The following is a 16,812-nucleotide window of genomic DNA, read 5'->3' on the forward strand; positions in this document are numbered from 1 at the left end:
CTCAAAAAGGTATTTTGTTTTCAAATGACACACACAAGCCATCACATTAATAGATATTCATAAGATCAGTTGAACACTAATGTGCTTAATGTAAAACACTATGACCACTTCTTCTCTATTCATCATAATGACTTTCTGTAAGCCTTCTTCTGTTCAGTGTTACACTTACTACAGACAGTACATAGACCTACAGAAGTGCATTGTAAAATTTTTCGAAAATTGTTTTAATACAAAACAAACAAATACCAAATATATTTTACTGTATTTTCCTCACAAAAACAGCGTACACAGTGTTCATCCCAACCAACACAAAGTTGCAGAAAATGTGGTCTACATATACCATCAACAGAAGTATTTACTAAATACAGTTACAGTAAAAAAATAAATAAATAAAAAAACAGCTATACTGCATTCTCTTTTCTGTATTGGTGTGGCCAAGCAGTGGGGCAAATGTCACCTTGCATGGCAAATCCAGCCATGAAAAGCATCAACTGCTATAGCTTGGAGAAGGGGTATACATGTGTTTGGATTTCGGTCATACACTTTTCATCTCTAGGCAGGAAAAAAATCCTCAATAGGTTTGAGGAATGGAGAATATGGAGGGGGAGATAAACAACTTAAAAACATGGGTGTGCAGTCAACTAGTTGTGAATCAGATGAGCTCTCAAATGTAACTCATTTTGTCGCACTATCCATTATGCCTCAAAGCTATACAGTTTTATAATTAATTTCGTTTATCTGTATAAAAAAAGCACACGCACCACCTGAACTAAGGCGCTGCTGGGATTTGAGCCCAGGATCTCCTGTTTACAAGGCATTTTGACCAGCTAAGCCACAGCGCCACAAAAATTAATTGTAAGAGACATTTGCCCGATAACAAAAATCGAAGAAGAAATAAATACACAACAAAAACCAGCATGTCAGGATGCAGAAAATGCTGACAAGACGGACGTGGTCTTTTAGAGTCTGGATGATCATGTCTCAAACCTGACCGGTAACCTGGCCTCTGTTCAAGATCAAAGCAAAAAATGCATTATTTTATTTTTATTTAATCTACCCTTAATCATGTGTTAAGTGTTTTTTGGAATATCCAGTTTCATTACATCCAAACCCTCTGTCAGCTCGGAAAATGGAAATCATTTAATCTAAGATAATGGATAGCGCATTGGACTTCTTGGCTGTGAACTGAGTCATTTAAAGGTTTTGAGTTCAAGTCCCACCAGCGTTGCAAGCTTTGGCCTTTTTCTTCACTGACTTAAGGTGTGGTGCGTTTCCAACATTTTTGGCATCTGTCCATCCTGTTCTGCTTTTTAATTTCATTGCGCAGTGCAGGCTCAGATACTAGGGGTACTCTACAATGAAGCCGATGACTTAATTGAGCTGTTTTAAATAAGGGAGATTAGAAAACGGTGTAGGGCCAAGTAAGCTTAAGGAATGACTCAAAGGCAACCTGTGGTTTTGGGCAAAAGTGTCTACCACCTATTGTTGAGATCACGCCTTTTGGAATCGTCGTACAAGAGCCTCTTTATGCATGTGCAAAGTAACTAAGTAGAAAGCATAGTAAATTTTGCTTTTCCCTCACTGTCTTAGATGAAACTGCGTTTGGAAGTATCGTATCCAGAGGTTTTCTTCTTTTAGTGTTAAGACTAAGTTGGCCAGAGCACCTTTCTTGAGAACAGCAGGTGCTAGATTCAAATCCAAATTGCACCTTTCCCTCAGATTTCCATTTTCCAAGCTGAATCTGGGTTTGGATGTAATGAAACTGGAGATTCCAAAAAACACTTGACACATGATTAAGGGTAGATTAAATAAAAATAAATCAATGCATTTTTTGCTTTGATCTTGAACAGAGGCCAGGTTACTGGTCAGGTTTGAGACATAATCATCCGGACTCTAAAAGACCACGTCCATCTTGTCGGCATTTTCTGCATCCTGACATGCTGGTTTTTGTTGTGTATTGGTTTGTTCTTCTTCGTTTTTTGTTATCGGGCAAATGTCTCTTACGGTCATTCATTGTGGTGCTGTGGCTTAGCTGGTCGAAGCGCCTCTCTTGTAAACAGGAGATCCTGGGCTAAATTGATCCAGGTGGTGCATGTGCTTGTTTTATAGAGCTTACCGGAATGCATAATAAAATTGTACAGCTTTGAGGCCTAATGAATAGTGCGACAAATAGACTTAAACAACCTCTTTGATTGCCATTTTAGACTTGCTGTCTTTTTTTAGTCTCTGTGTGCAAAACCGTCTTGCCTTCATTTCAGCTTTAGTGCTGTGGCTTAGTTGGTCAAAGCGCCTGTCTCGTAAACAGGAGATCCTGGGTTCAAGTCCCAGCAGTGCCTATTGTACATGTGCCAGCGTTGCTTTTTCTTAAGAGTTACGAGTGTTTACGCAGCGGGATGTTTAGCAGTCGGTTTCTAAACAAAACTCAAATCCTTAAGAACGCTACACGTTTAAGAGGACTTTGGACGATGGCTTTATATAGCATAATGTGGTAATGCCTAACCAATTGGACTTTAATATTTCAAGTCCAGACATTCACACATGCAGCGCTGCCATTGTTAGTTTTTTTTTTCTTTTTTTCGATTAAACAATTAGCCCTTGTCAACATCGTTTGACCCTGTGGCTTAGTTGGTCAAAGCGCCTGTCTAGTAAACAGCAGATCCTGAGTTCAACTCCCAGCAGTACTTTGTCTGCAGTTGGCTGTTCTTTCATGGGCCAGAGAGTCCCAACAAGTGCTTTTTGGTGCAGTCTCTGTGGTGCAATGGATAGCGCATTGAACCTCTAGGCTGTGAGCTGAGCCATTCAAAGGTTGTAGGTTGGAGTCCCACAAGAGTGTCAAGCTTTGACCCTTTTCTTCACTGACTTAAGGTGTGGTGCGTTTCTAACATTTTAGGCATCTGTCCATCCCGTTTTGCTTCTTTCTTTCATTGCGCAGTGCAGGCTCAGATACTAGGGGTACTCTACAATGAAGCCGATGACTTAATTGAGCTGTTTTAAATAAGGAAGATTATAAAACGGTGCAAGGCCGAGTGGACTTAAGGAATGACTCGAAGGCAACCTGTGGTTTAGGGCAAAAGTGTCTACCACCTATTGTTGAGATCACACCTTTTGGATTTGTCATACAAGAGCCTCTTTATGCATGTGCAAAGTAACTGAGTAGAAAGCACAGTAAATTTTGCTTCCCCCCACTGTCTTAGATGAAACTGCGTTTGGAAGTATCGTATCCACAGTTTTTTTCTTTTAGTGTTAAGACTAACGGCTGTTTCAAACCGCAAGCGCCAGCAGCGCGTGTTTTTCGGCGTCCATGTTAACAAATTAGAGCTTTCATACTGCACGCAACAGCAGCGCGTCAGAGCGAGGCGTGAGCGTCGCTGAAGCAGCAGTGCAGCGATAGTTTTGGCGCCGGGTCTATTTTTGACGCGCTGCTCACGCTCAATTAAAGTGACAGTGCATTGATAATGACCAAAACACAATGAATGACAGTAAAAAAGTAGCAATTGTACCCAATAAATGCCTTAATAATGTCAACTGATTTATATATAGTCAGTTGTAACCCAGGTTACTAGTGGGTAGTACACAGCAATAGAGCAAATAGAAACACCCTTATAAATATGAAAAAAAAAACATTGGCAGAATACTCGATTAAATAATATATATTAAAATTATTTATTTATATAAATAATTCATAATCGAGTATTAAACAGCATTCAAGGGAATAGTGCTTTAGAATAACATCATCGTGCCTTACACTATAGCAGATCAGATTTACAAACAATAACAAATCTCTCTTGTCTGTTAGCTTGTGTTTACCGTTGCTATGGTGATTCAGTGTTCGCAAGGGAATGCAGAGATGTAAGTTTTTAAATTAATAACAGTAGAAAACTATTAGATATATATCAAGGCCTCAAGGCTCTGTTCTTGGGCCACTTCTCTTCTCAGTCTACACATCATCTATAGGACCAGTCATCCAGAGACATGGATTCTCCTACCACTGCTATGCTGATGATACCCAGCTATACCTCTCTTTTCATCCTGATGATCCCTCGGTTCCAGCTCGCATTTTAGCCTGCCTGTTGGATATTTCACACTGGATGAAAGATCATCATCTTCAGCTGAACCTCGCAAAAACGGAAATTCTTGTAGTTTCTGCTAACCCGACTCTACACCATAATTTTTCAATCCAGATGGATGGGGCAACCATTACTGCATCCAAAATGGTGAAAAGCCTTGGAGTAACGATTGATGACCAACTAAACTTCTCTGAACACATTTCTAGAACTGCTCGATCGTGCAGATTCACACTCTATAACATCAGAAAGATCCGACCCTTCTTTTCTGAACATGCAGCTCAACTCCTTGTTCAAGCTCTTGTTCTCTCCAAACTGGATTACTGCAACTCTCAACTAGCTGGGCTTCCAGCTAACTCTATCAAGCCTCTTCAACTGCTCCAGAATGCAGCAGACGAGCGGTCTTCAATGAACCGAAATGAGCACATGTCACTCCGCTGCTAGTCCGTTTGCACTGGCTGCCAGTTGCTGCTCGCATCAAATTCAAAGCTCTGATGTTTGCCTACAAAGTGACTTCTGGCCTTGCTCCTTCTTATCTGCTCTCACTTCTGCAGATCTATGTGCCCTCCAGAAACTTGCGTTCTGTGAACGAACGCCGCCTCGTGGTTCCATCCCAAAGAGGGAAGAAATCACTTTCGCGAATGCTCACGTTCAATCTGCCCAGTTGGTGGAATGAACTCCCTAACTGCATAAGAACAGCAGAGTCACTCGCTACTTTCAGGAAACGACTAAAAACTCAACTATTTAGTCTCCACTTCACTTCCTAATCTGCAATTGCCTCTCTGAATATCACACTAACTGTACCCACACAAAAAAAAAAATACTAATACTAATACTACTAATACTTCCCTTCTTAGACTTTACAGACCTGAAACTTGCCTACAGCACTTATTCATTGTTGCTCTTAGTTGTGTAAGTTGCTTCCTTGTCCTCATTTGTAAGTCGCTTTGGATAAAAGCGTCTGCTAAATGACTAAATGTAAATGTAAATATATATTTTAATGTTTTAAATGTGTATTAACTGTGAAAACTGACCATTAATAAGATGCTGAAATGATTTCTATCATATATCTTTAATGAAGGATTGAGAGAAAAAAACAAGATTTGTATCTGTGAGTGAAATCTGCACACGAGTGCCCCCTGGAGTTTTCCTGGCTTTTCGCTTTGATTTTGAATGATTTTCTTGGTGAGTTCGTGTTTTTTTTTTTTTTTTTTTTTTTTTCATTATAACATGATTACAACTAGTGTCAAAAATGTGTTTCATTAATTAACCATTTGTTTGGTCTAGTAAAAACACAGTATTATACACAGTATTATACAAGTGATTGTGTAAAGTTTAAGTGAGAGAGTTTAAGTAAAATGCTGTCATTTGTAAAAAGAAAATGCCAAATAGGAGAAAGAAATAGGAAAAACACAGAAATTCAGCAGAGAGAAGCATATACATGGTCATTTATTGTTGCTGTTTATTTACAAATGTGTTAAGCTGAGATAATGCATACACTGTAAAATGCTAATGGTTTTTTTTCTCCCCTTTGTTTGCTTGTGCATCTTCTTCTGGTTTTTCATTGGTGAGATGTTCTATTGAAGTCAGTTGCTGAATGTGATCTGCTCTGCATTCAAATTAATTGAAGTGTGAACTCTTTTCTGGATTTGGATTGTCTCAACTTCCATCGGTGCGTGTCTAATTGTGGAGTTGGACTGGCGAGCCTCCCATTAAGTGGATTTTTTGGATACACCTGTTGGAAAGATACAAAGTGAAACATATTCAGCGTCATGGTAAGAGTGTAAATTTACAATAAACTCACAAGTGCAACATCCTAGATCTCTTGAACTGAATTTGCAACCTAGTTGTTTTGCAAAAGAATCTTTTTGAGTGTTCATCACCTGTACTGGACTTTTGGGAAAATTTGAAATGTTTTAAGTAAATGTTTTATTTTCATTTTTATTTTATTTGTACATTGTTTCATTGGAGTGTTCATTTGTTGCAATTTTTGAAGCTTTATAGAGAGAAGTTAATTGGTTTAAGAAGGGAAACCTTGATTATATATTAAATAATAAAACAATTTTAATATTGTACTATTAAGAGGGTTTTGGACGATGGCATTATATAGCATGGTATGGTGATGCGTAACCAATTGGACTTTAAAATTTTTAAGTCTAGACATTCAAACATGCAGTGCTACCGTTTTTACCGTTTCTTTTTTCGATTAAACAGATACCCCCTGTCTGGTTTTGTGGCTTAAGTGGTCAAAACACCTGTCTAGTAAACAGAAGATCCTATGTATGAATCCCAGCAGTACTTTATCTGCAGTGAGCTGTGCTTTTATGGGCCAGAGAGTACCAAAAATTGCTTTCTGTGCAACAGTGCTAGAGGCAGGAGCTCTGTGGTGCAATGGATAGTTCATTGGACTTCTAGGCTGTGAGCTGAGGCCAGTGCGAGCCAGGACGAGCCGGGGCAATTGCCCAGGAGGTTAAGCAGTGAGGCCGAAATCATGTTGCGTTTCCACTGTCGGGCTAGTAGCTCGCAGCACGTCACGCAAACCCCGCCCCATAACATCCCCCGAATCAAACGTCACACAACCCGCCCACTTCAGCAGGAATCAGCCAGATAAAGCACACCATCACATCCTCACGAAACCTTTCAAATAAAGACAACTGAAACAAACAATTGACACGTTACTGTACAACATTACATTTTATGTCTATACGCACATGCCTGTGTGTTCTCATTCATCATATTCATTTACTCACCGACCGACTGAATTTGAAACTAATTTTCATGCGAAGCAACACGCCCCTTCAGCTACTCCAGAACGCAGCAGCATGAGTGGTCTTTAATGAATTGAAAAGAGCACATGTCACTCCGCTACTCACCCGTTTGCACTGGCTGCCAGTTGCTGCTCGCATCAAATTCAAAGCTCTGATGTTTGCCTACAAAGCAACCTCTGGCTTTGCTCCCTCTTATCTGCTCTCACTTCTGCAGATTTATATGCCCTCAAGAAACTTGCGTTCTGTGAATAAACGTCGCCTCGTGGTTCCATCCCAAAGAGGGAAGTAATCACTTTCCCGAACTCTCGCATTCAATCTGCCCAGTTGGTGGAATGAACTCCCTAACTGCAACAGAACGGCAGAGTCACTTGCTGTCTTCAAGAAACGACTTAAAACTCAACTATTTAGTCTCCTCTTCACTTCCTAATCTGCAATTGCCTCTAGCTATACCACTAACTGTACTCAAAAAAATATATAAAAATTCTTACATTACTAATGCTTTCCTTCTTAGACTTTACAGACCTGAAACTTGCCTACAGCACTTATTTATTGTTGCTCTTATAGTTGTGAAAATTGCTTCCTTGTCCTCATTTGTTAGTCGCTTTGGATAAAAGCGTCTGCTAAATGTAAATGTAAAACAACGAGCTGTGTACACGCCCTTAAAATGACACATTATAACACATTATAATAAAAAAATCTGGATTGTGTTTTGAACTGAACCTAAACTGGCACACTCAGAAGAACCATAATAATGTTAAATCATAAAAAAAGGGGTAAACTATGTGACTGTCAGGGTTCGGGAAGGATGAGGGAGCGAGGACTCAAGTGCAAACAATAATTGGGTTTTATTAATAATAAAGTACAAATAAAACAAAAAGGCAAAACAAACAACCCTGAGGGGAAAAAACTCTAATAAAACAAATAAACGAACAAACAAACTTGACTGGCTGGACAAGACAGGGCTGGACACAACAGGACAGGAAACTATCAACGACGAACTGGTAAAGGACTGAAAACATGAGGGGGGTTACATAACACAACACTGAAGCACACGACAAAAGCACGTGACCACAATGTAATCACAGAGCCACGTGCTTTGACAAGAGACGCAAGACACGAGCACACGATGAATGAAAACACTCACCGTGCGCTCACACATATAGCGTGCATGCTTCATCCCAGCGCCGACCAAAACCGAAACCAACAAGACTGAGACGCTGGGAATGAAACACCACACTGCTGACAGACGAAAACACAAACACGAGTACAAGAGCGCACACGTAGCGGCGTCAAGCAGGAGCGCGCACACTCTGCGTACACCCACGACGGCACGCGCGCACACAGAGACAGAAACAGGACCAGACATGGGTAGTGTCAGAGCTCTGCCACCAAAACAAGAATTTACAAGACCAGAGTGGTAGAACCCTGACAGTGCCCTTTAAGCAATGTGTTAACTTTATTAATTATTCAATAATCATCAAGATTGATAAAAAAAGTTCAACACACACAGCAGTGAACCTGTGCACACACACACACATCAGTGAACATGTACACACACACACACACAGTTGGTCCAGTAGGCCTACATACTGTATCTACCTTGCAAAGAAGTGATATGGTTCTTAAAGTGTTGTTTTACGTATGGAGCCTGATTGAATTTTATTTTAGTGTCTTCGTAAAAACATCTGTCCATAATTCCTGAAAATAGAAAAAATATATATATAAATAAAGAAACTGCAAAGAAACGATTCAATCATATTAAAGAGATTTGAACTAACCTTCTAACACAACTAGTGGTCCAGGTCCCTGACGGAATATGGCTCCCCAGACATGAATTTTTACTGGATGCTTTGCTTTCGGGTTCACAACATGGCGGTTTATTAATAGGGTATGTCCTATTAATAAATTTGTAGGACATGTAAGCTCGTATAAAGCAAATAGCCTAAATAAAGAGATGCATGGATTAATGTAAATAAATAAATCTTTTCATTATGGCATTGTTCAAAATGGCTTACCTGGCTTTTCCAGAGGTCCACCTGAGTTGTTTTACTGGTTTTCTAATATTGCAGACTGATGCTTTTAACTGTATTCTAAACAGAAGCTCACTCTGAATCTTTTTAGCAGATCGCTATTGTGGATTGTGCTGCACAGCCAACTTAAAAGGGACTGCATTAAAGACAACCCAGGTGGCACATACTAAAAACAACAAGAACAAAAAGTATTTATAAAAAAGTAAGATTTTTTTTTGGCACAGCAGGGTCTTTCTTCAGGGCTCGTTGGTCAAGGGGTATGATTCTCGCTTAGGATGCGAGAGGTCCTGGGTTCAATCCCCCGACGAGCCCTACAGCTGTCACAGAAAAAGCAGTGGAACTTTGGCATTTCTACATTAATTGTAGCACCTTTTGCTGTGACTTTAGTTAATGAACATTTAGTGGACTTCTAATTTAAATTAGTTTAACATGTACAATTATACAGACAAAACCGTCTGCTACCCTCAGGCAGATGGTTCCGCAGCATCTGGTTACGCACCATCCGGCTAAAGGAAAGTTTCTTCCCTCAGACTATCAGGCTGATGAACACTTAACACACAGGCTCTTCCATACCCTCACTGCACACCATCGATATGTAGCATGCACTGACCTTTAGCCAATCCATACTTGAAACAACACTGCCTACAACTATGTGGACACCTATTCATTGTACATATCGCTGTCAATTTCACATTGTCATTTTATTTGTCTGTTATTTGTACTGTCGTTGTATTTGCACTGTCATTGTTTTTGCACTATCTGTATTTTTTTACTGTTTGTACAGATAATTTTTCATGATTTTTGGTGAATTTTCCATGATTTTTGGTGATTTTTCAAGATTTTTTCATGATTTTTCAAGATTTTTTCATCTTTCATGATTTTTCGTGATTTTTCAAGTTTTTTCATTTTTCCATTTTTTATGATTTTTCATGATTTTTTGATTTTTTTGTTTTTTCAAAAATTTTTCATTTTTCGTGATTTTTTGTTATTTTTTAAAAAAAATCATTTTTCTTGATTTTTTGTGATTTTTATATTTTACGATTTTTCAAAAAATTTTCATTTTTTGTGATTTTTTGCGATTTTTCAAAAAATTTTAATTTTTGTGATTTTTCAAAAAAATTTCATTTTTTGTGATTTTTCAAAAAAATTTCATTTTTTGTGATTTTTCAAAATTTTTTCATATTTTGCGATTTTTCAAAAAATTTTCATTTTTTGCGATTTTTCAAAAAATTTTCATATTTTGCGATTTTTCCAAAAATTTTCATTTTTTGCGATTTTTCAAAAATTGTTCATATTTTGCGATTTTTAAAAATTTTTTGTTTTTGTGATTTTTCAAAAAATTTTTATATTTTGCGATTTTTCAAAAATTTTTCATTTTTTGTGATTTTTAAAAAAATTTTCATATTTTGCGATTTTTCAAAAAAATTTCATTTTTTGCGATTTTTCAAAAATTGTTCATATTTTGTGATTTTTCAAAAATTTTTCAGTTTTTGTGATTTTTCAAAAAACAATTATATTTTGCGATTTTTCAAAAAAATTTTCATTTTTGTGATTTTTAAAATTTTTTTCATATTTTGCAATTTTTCAAAAAATTTTCATTTTTTTGTGATTTTGCGATTTTTCAAAAAATTTTCATTTTTTGTGATTTTTCAAAAAAATTTCATTTTTTGCGATTTTTCAAAAAATTTTCATATTTTGCGATTTTTCAAAAAATTTTCATTTTTTGCGATTTTTCAAAAATTGTTCATATTTTGCGATTTTTCAAAAATTTTTCAGTTTTTGTGATTTTGCGATTTTTCAAAAAATTTTCATTTTTTGTGATTTTTCAAAAAAATTTCATATTTTGCGATTTTTCAAAAAATGTAAATTTTTTGTGATTTTTTAAAAAAATTTTCATTTTTTGTGATTTTTTGCGATTTTTCAAACAATTTTCATTTTTTGTGATTTTTTGCGATTTTTCAAAATTGTTCATATTTTGCGATTTTTCAAAAATGTCATTTTTTGTGATTTTTCAAAAAATTATCATATTTTGCGATTTTTCCCAAAATTTTCATGTTTTGTGATTTTTCAAAAAAATTTCATGTTTTGCGATTTTTCAAAAAAATTTCATATTTTGCGATTTTTCAAAAATGTCATTTTTTGCGATTTTTCAAAAAAATTATCATATTTTGCGATTTTTCCAAAAAATTTCATGTTTTGCGATTTTTCAAAAAATGTAAATTTTTTGTGATTTTTTAAAAAGTTTTCATTTTTTGTGATTTTTTGCGATTTTTCAAACAATTTTCATTTTTTGTGATTTTTTGCGATTTTTCAAAAATTGTTCATATTTTGCGATTTTTCAAAAATGTCATTTTTTGCGATTTTTCAAAAAATTATCATATTTTGCGATTTTTCCAAAAATTTTCATGTTTTGTGATTTTTCAAAAAATTTTCATGTTTTGCGATTTTTCAAAAAAAATGTATATTTTGCGATTTTTCGAAAAATTTTCATTTTTTGTGATTTTTTGCGATTTTTCAAAAAATTTTCATGTTTTGCGATTTTTCAAAATTTTTTTATTTTTTGCGATTTTTCAAAAATTGGTCATAAATTGCGATTTTTTAAAATATTTTCATTTTTTGTGATTTTTTGCGATTTTTCAAAAAATTTTCATGTTTTGCGATTTTTCAAAAACATTTCATATTTTGCGATTTTTCAAAAAAATGTCATATTTTGCGATTTTTCAAAAAATTTTAATATTTTGCGATTTTTCAAACATTTTTCATTTTTTGTGATTTTTCCAAAAAATTTTATATTTTGCGATTTTTCAAAAAATTTTCATTTTTTGCGATTTTTCAAAAATTGTTCATATTTTGTGATTTTTCAAAAATTTTTTCATTTTAGTGATTTTTTGCGATTTTTCAAAAATTGTTCATATTTTGCGATTTTTCAAAAATTTCTTTTTTGCGATTTTTCAAAAAATTAAATTTTTTTGTGATTTTTATAAAAATTTTCATTTTTTGTGATTTTTTGCGATTTTTCAAAAAATTTTCATTTTTTGTGATTTTTTGCGATTTTTCAAAAATTGTTCATATTTTGCGATTTTTCAAAAATTTCATTTTTTGTGATTTTTTGCGATTTTTCAAAAAATTTTCATTTTTTGTGATTTTTTGTGATTTTTCAAAAAATTTTCATGTTTTGCGATTTTTCAAAAAAAAATTAAATTTTGCGATTTTTCAAAATATTTTCTTATTTTGCGATTTTTCAAAAAAATGTCATATTTTGCGATTTTTCAAAAAATTTTCATTTTTTGCGATTTTTCAAAAAAATGGCATATTTTGCGATTTTTCAAAAAATTTTCATTTTTGTGATTTTTTGCGATTTTTCAAAAATTTTTCATGTTTTGCGATTTTTCAAAAAAAAATTATATTTTGCGATTTTTCAAAAAATTTTCATGTTTTGCGATTTTTCAAAAAATTTTCATATTTTGCGATTTTTCAAAAAATTTTCATATTTTGCGATTTTTCAAAAAACTTTCAAAAAATTTTCATATTTTGCGATTTTTCAAACATTTTTCATTTTTTGTGATTTTTCAAAAATTAAATTTTTTTGTGATTTTTATAAAAATTTTCAATTTTTGTGATTTTTTGCGATTTTTCCAAAAATTTTCATGTTTTGTGATTTTTCAAAAAATTTTCATGTTTTGCGATTTTTCAAAAAAAATTTATATTTTGCGATTTTTCGAAAAATTTTCATTTTTTGTGATTTTTTGCGATTTTTCAAAAAATTTTCATGTTTTGCGATTTTTCAAAAATTTTTTATTTTTTGCGATTTTTCAAAAATTGGTCATAAATTGCGATTTTTTAAAATATTTTCATTTTTTGTGATTTTTTGCGATTTTTCAAAAAATTTTCATGTTTTGCGATTTTTCAAAAACATTTCATATTTTGCGATTTTTCAAAAAAATGTCATATTTTGCGATTTTTCAAAAAATTTTAATATTTTGCGATTTTTCAAACATTTTTCATTTTTTGTGATTTTTCCAAAAAATTTTATATTTTGCGATTTTTCAAAAAATTTTCATTTTTTGCGATTTTTCAAAAATTGTTCATATTTTGTGATTTTTCAAAAATTTTTTCATTTTAGTGATTTTTTGCGATTTTTCAAAAATTGTTCATATTTTGCGATTTTTCAAAAATTTCTTTTTTGCGATTTTTCAAAAAATTAAATTTTTTTGTGATTTTTATAAAAATTTTCATTTTTTGTGATTTTTTGCGATTTTTCAAAAAATTTTCATTTTTTGTGATTTTTTGCGATTTTTCAAAAATTGTTCATATTTTGCGATTTTTCAAAAATTTCATTTTTTGTGATTTTTTGCGATTTTTCAAAAAATTTTCATTTTTTGTGATTTTTTGTGATTTTTCAAAAAATTTTCATGTTTTGCGATTTTTCAAAAAAAAATTAAATTTTGCGATTTTTCAAAATATTTTCTTATTTTGCGATTTTTCAAAAAAATGTCATATTTTGCGATTTTTCAAAAAATTTTCATTTTTTGCGATTTTTCAAAAAAATGGCATATTTTGCGATTTTTCTAAAAATTTTCATTTTTGTGATTTTTTGCGATTTTTCAAAAATTTTTCATGTTTTGCGATTTTTCAAAAAAAAATTATATTTTGCGATTTTTCAAAAAATTTTCATGTTTTGCGATTTTTCAAAAAATTTTCATATTTTGCGATTTTTCAAAAAATTTTCATATTTTGCGATTTTTCAAAAAAACTTTCAAAAAATTTTCATATTTTGCGATTTTTCAAACATTTCATTTTTTGTGATTTTTCAAAAATTAAATTTTTTTGTGATTTTTATAAAAATTTTCAATTTTTGTGATTTTTTGCGATTTTTCAAAAAATTTTCATTTTTTGTGATTTTTTGCGATTTTTCAAAAATTGTTCATATTTTGCGATTTTTCAAAAATTTCATTTTTTGCGATTTTTCAAAAAATTATCATATTTTGCGATTTTTCAAAAAATTTTTCATGTTTTGCGATTTTTCAAAAAACATTTAAATTTTGCGATTTTTCAAAAATTTTTCATTTTTTTGTGATTTTTCAAAAAAAATTCATATTTTGCGATTTTTCAAAAAAATGTCATATTTTGCGATTTTTCAAAAAATTTTCATTTTTTGTGATTTTTTGTGATTTTTCAAAAAATTTTCATGTTTTGCGATTTTTCAAAAAAAATTAAATTTTGCGATTTTTCAAAAAATTTTCTTATTTTGCGATTTTTTAAAAAAAATGTCATATTTTGCGATTTTTCAAAAAATTTTCATTTTTTGTGATTTTTCAAAAAAATTCATATTTTGCGATTTTTCAAAATATTTTCATATTTTGCGATTTTTCAAAAAAATTTCATTTTTTGCGATTTTTCAAAAATTGTTCATATTTTGCGATTTTTCAAAAATTTTTAATTTTTTGTGATTTTTCAAAAAATTGTCATATTTTGCAATTTTTCAAAAAATTTTCATTTTTGTGATTTTTTGCGATTTTTCAAAAATTTTTAATGTTTTGCGATTTTTCAAAAAAAATTTATATTTTGCGATTTTTCAAAAAACTTTCATATTTTGCGATTTTTCAAAAAATTTTCATATTTTGCGATTTTTCAAAAAACTTTCATATTTTGCGATTTTTCAAACATTTTTCATTTTTTGTGATTTTTCCAAAAATTTTTATATTTTACGATTTTTCAAAAAATTTTCATTTTTTGCGATTTTTCAAAAATTGTTCATATTTTGTGATTTTTCAAAAATTTTTTCATTTTAGTGATTTTTTGCGATTTTTCAAAAATTGTTCATATTTTGCGATTTTTCAAAAATTTCATTTTTTGCGATTTTTCAAAAAATTAAATTTTTTTGTGATTTTTATAAAAATTTTCTTTTTTGTGATTTTTTGCGATTTTTCAAAAAATTTTCATTTTTTGTGATTTTTTGCGATTTTTCAAAAATTGTTCATATTTTGCGATTTTTCAAAAATTTTCATTTTTGTGATTTTTTGCAATTTTTCAAAAATTTTTCATGTTTTGCGATTTTTCAAAAAAAAATTATATTTTGCGATTTTTCAAAAAAATTTCATATTTTGCGATTTTTCAAACATTTTTCATTTTTTGTGATTTTTCCAAAAATTTTTATATTTTACGATTTTTCAAAAAATTTTCATTTTTTGCGATTTTTCAAAAATTGTTCATATTTTGTGATTTTTCAAAATTTTTTTCATTTTAGTGATTTTTTGTGATTTTTCAAAAATTGTTCATATTTTGCGATTTTTCAAAAATTTCATTTTTTGCGATTTTTCAAAATATTAAATTTTTTTGTGATTTTTATAAAAATTTTCATTTTTTGTGATTTTTTGCGATTTTTCAAAAAATTTTCATTTTTTGTGATTTTTTGTGATTTTTCAAAAAATTTTCATGTTTTGCGATTTTTCAAAAAAAATTTAAATTTTGCGATTTTTCAAAAAATTTTCTTATTTTGCGATTTTTCAAAAAAATGTCATATTTTGCGATTTGTCAAAAAATTTTCATTTTTTGTGATTTTTCAAAAAAATTCATATTTTGCGATTTTTCAAAATATTTTCATATTTTGCGATTTTTCAAAAAAATTTCATTTTTTGCGATTTTTCAAAAATTGTTCATATTTTGCGATTTTTCAAAAATTTTTAATTTTTTGTGATTTTTCAAAAAATTGTCATATTTTGCAATTTTTCAAAAAATTTTCATTTTTGTGATTTTTTGCGATTTTTCAAAAAATTTTCATGTTTTGCGATTTTTCAAAAAAAATTTATAATTTGCGATTTTTCAAAAATTTTTCATGTTTTGCTATTTTTCAAAAAATTTTCATATTTTGCGATTTTTCAAAAAATTTTCATATTTTGCGATTTTTCAAAAAATTTTCATATTTTGCGATTTTTCAAAAAATTTTCATATTTTGCGATTTTTCAAAAAAATTTCATATTTTGCGATTTTTCAAAAAAATTTTATATTTTGCGATTTTTCAAACATTTTTCATTTTTTGTGATTTTTCAAAAAATTTATATTTTGCGATTTTTCAAAAAATTTTCATTTTTTGCGATTTTTCAAAAATTGTTCATATTTTGTGATTTTTCAAAAATTTTTTCATTTTAGTGATTTTTTGCGATTTTTCAAAAATTGTTCATATTTTGCGATTTTTCAAAAATTTCTTTTTTGCGATTTTTCAAAAAATTAAATTTTTTTGTGATTTTTATAAAAATTTTCATTTTTTGTGATTTTTTGCGATTTTTCAAAAATTTCAATTTTTGCGATTTTTCAAAAAATTATCATATTTTGCGATTTTTCAAAAAATTTTCATTTTTTGTGATTTTTTGTGATTTTTCAAAAAATTTTCATGTTTTGCGATTTTTCAAAAAAAAATTAAATTTTGCGATTTTTCAAAATATTTTCTTATTTTGCGATTTTTCAAAAAAATGTCATATTTTGCGATTTTTCAAAAAATTTTCATTTTTTGCGATTTTTCAAAAAAATGGCATATTTTGCGATTTTTCAAAAAATTTTCATTTTTGTGATTTTTTGCGATTTTTCAAAAATTTTTCATGTTTTGCGATTTTTCAAAAAAAATTATATTTTGCGATTTTTCAAAAAATTTTCATGTTTTGCGATTTTTCAAAAAATTTTCATATTTTGCGATTTTTCAAAAAATTTTCATATTTTGCGATTTTTCAAAAAACTTTCAAAAAATTTTCATATTTTGCGATTTTTCAAACATTTCATTTTTTGTGATTTTTCAAAAATTAAATTTTTTTGTGATTTTTATAAAAATTTTCAATTTTTGTGATTTTTTGCGATTTTTCAAAAAATTTTCATTTTTTGTGATTTTTTGCGATTTTTCAAAAATTGTTCATATTTTGCGATTTTTCAAAAATTTCATTTTTTGCGATTTTTCAAAAA

At 30.5% G+C, this 16,812-nt stretch overlaps 1 long non-coding RNA gene and 1 other non-coding gene across 2 annotated transcripts; both read left to right on the forward strand.

Annotated features, from left to right (window-relative positions):
* Positions 1 to 2,262: 2,262 nt before the first annotated feature.
* Positions 2,263 to 2,336, forward strand: trnat-cgu (transfer RNA threonine (anticodon CGU)). The gene has a single exon. It is a non-coding gene; the product is annotated as a tRNA-Thr (tRNA).
* A 1,478-nt stretch (positions 2,337 to 3,814) lies between these two features.
* LOC141381936 (uncharacterized) lies at positions 3,815 to 6,019 on the forward strand. Its single transcript, XR_012402846.1, has 3 exons — positions 3,815 to 3,849; positions 5,146 to 5,249; positions 5,651 to 6,019. It is a non-coding gene; the product is annotated as an uncharacterized lncRNA (long non-coding RNA).
* The last annotated feature ends 10,793 nt before the right edge of the window (positions 6,020 to 16,812 follow it).

Source organism: Danio rerio, chromosome 4, assembly GCF_049306965.1.
Source record: "Danio rerio strain Tuebingen ecotype United States chromosome 4, GRCz12tu, whole genome shotgun sequence".
Classification (NCBI taxonomy): Eukaryota; Metazoa; Chordata; class Actinopteri; order Cypriniformes; family Danionidae; genus Danio; species Danio rerio.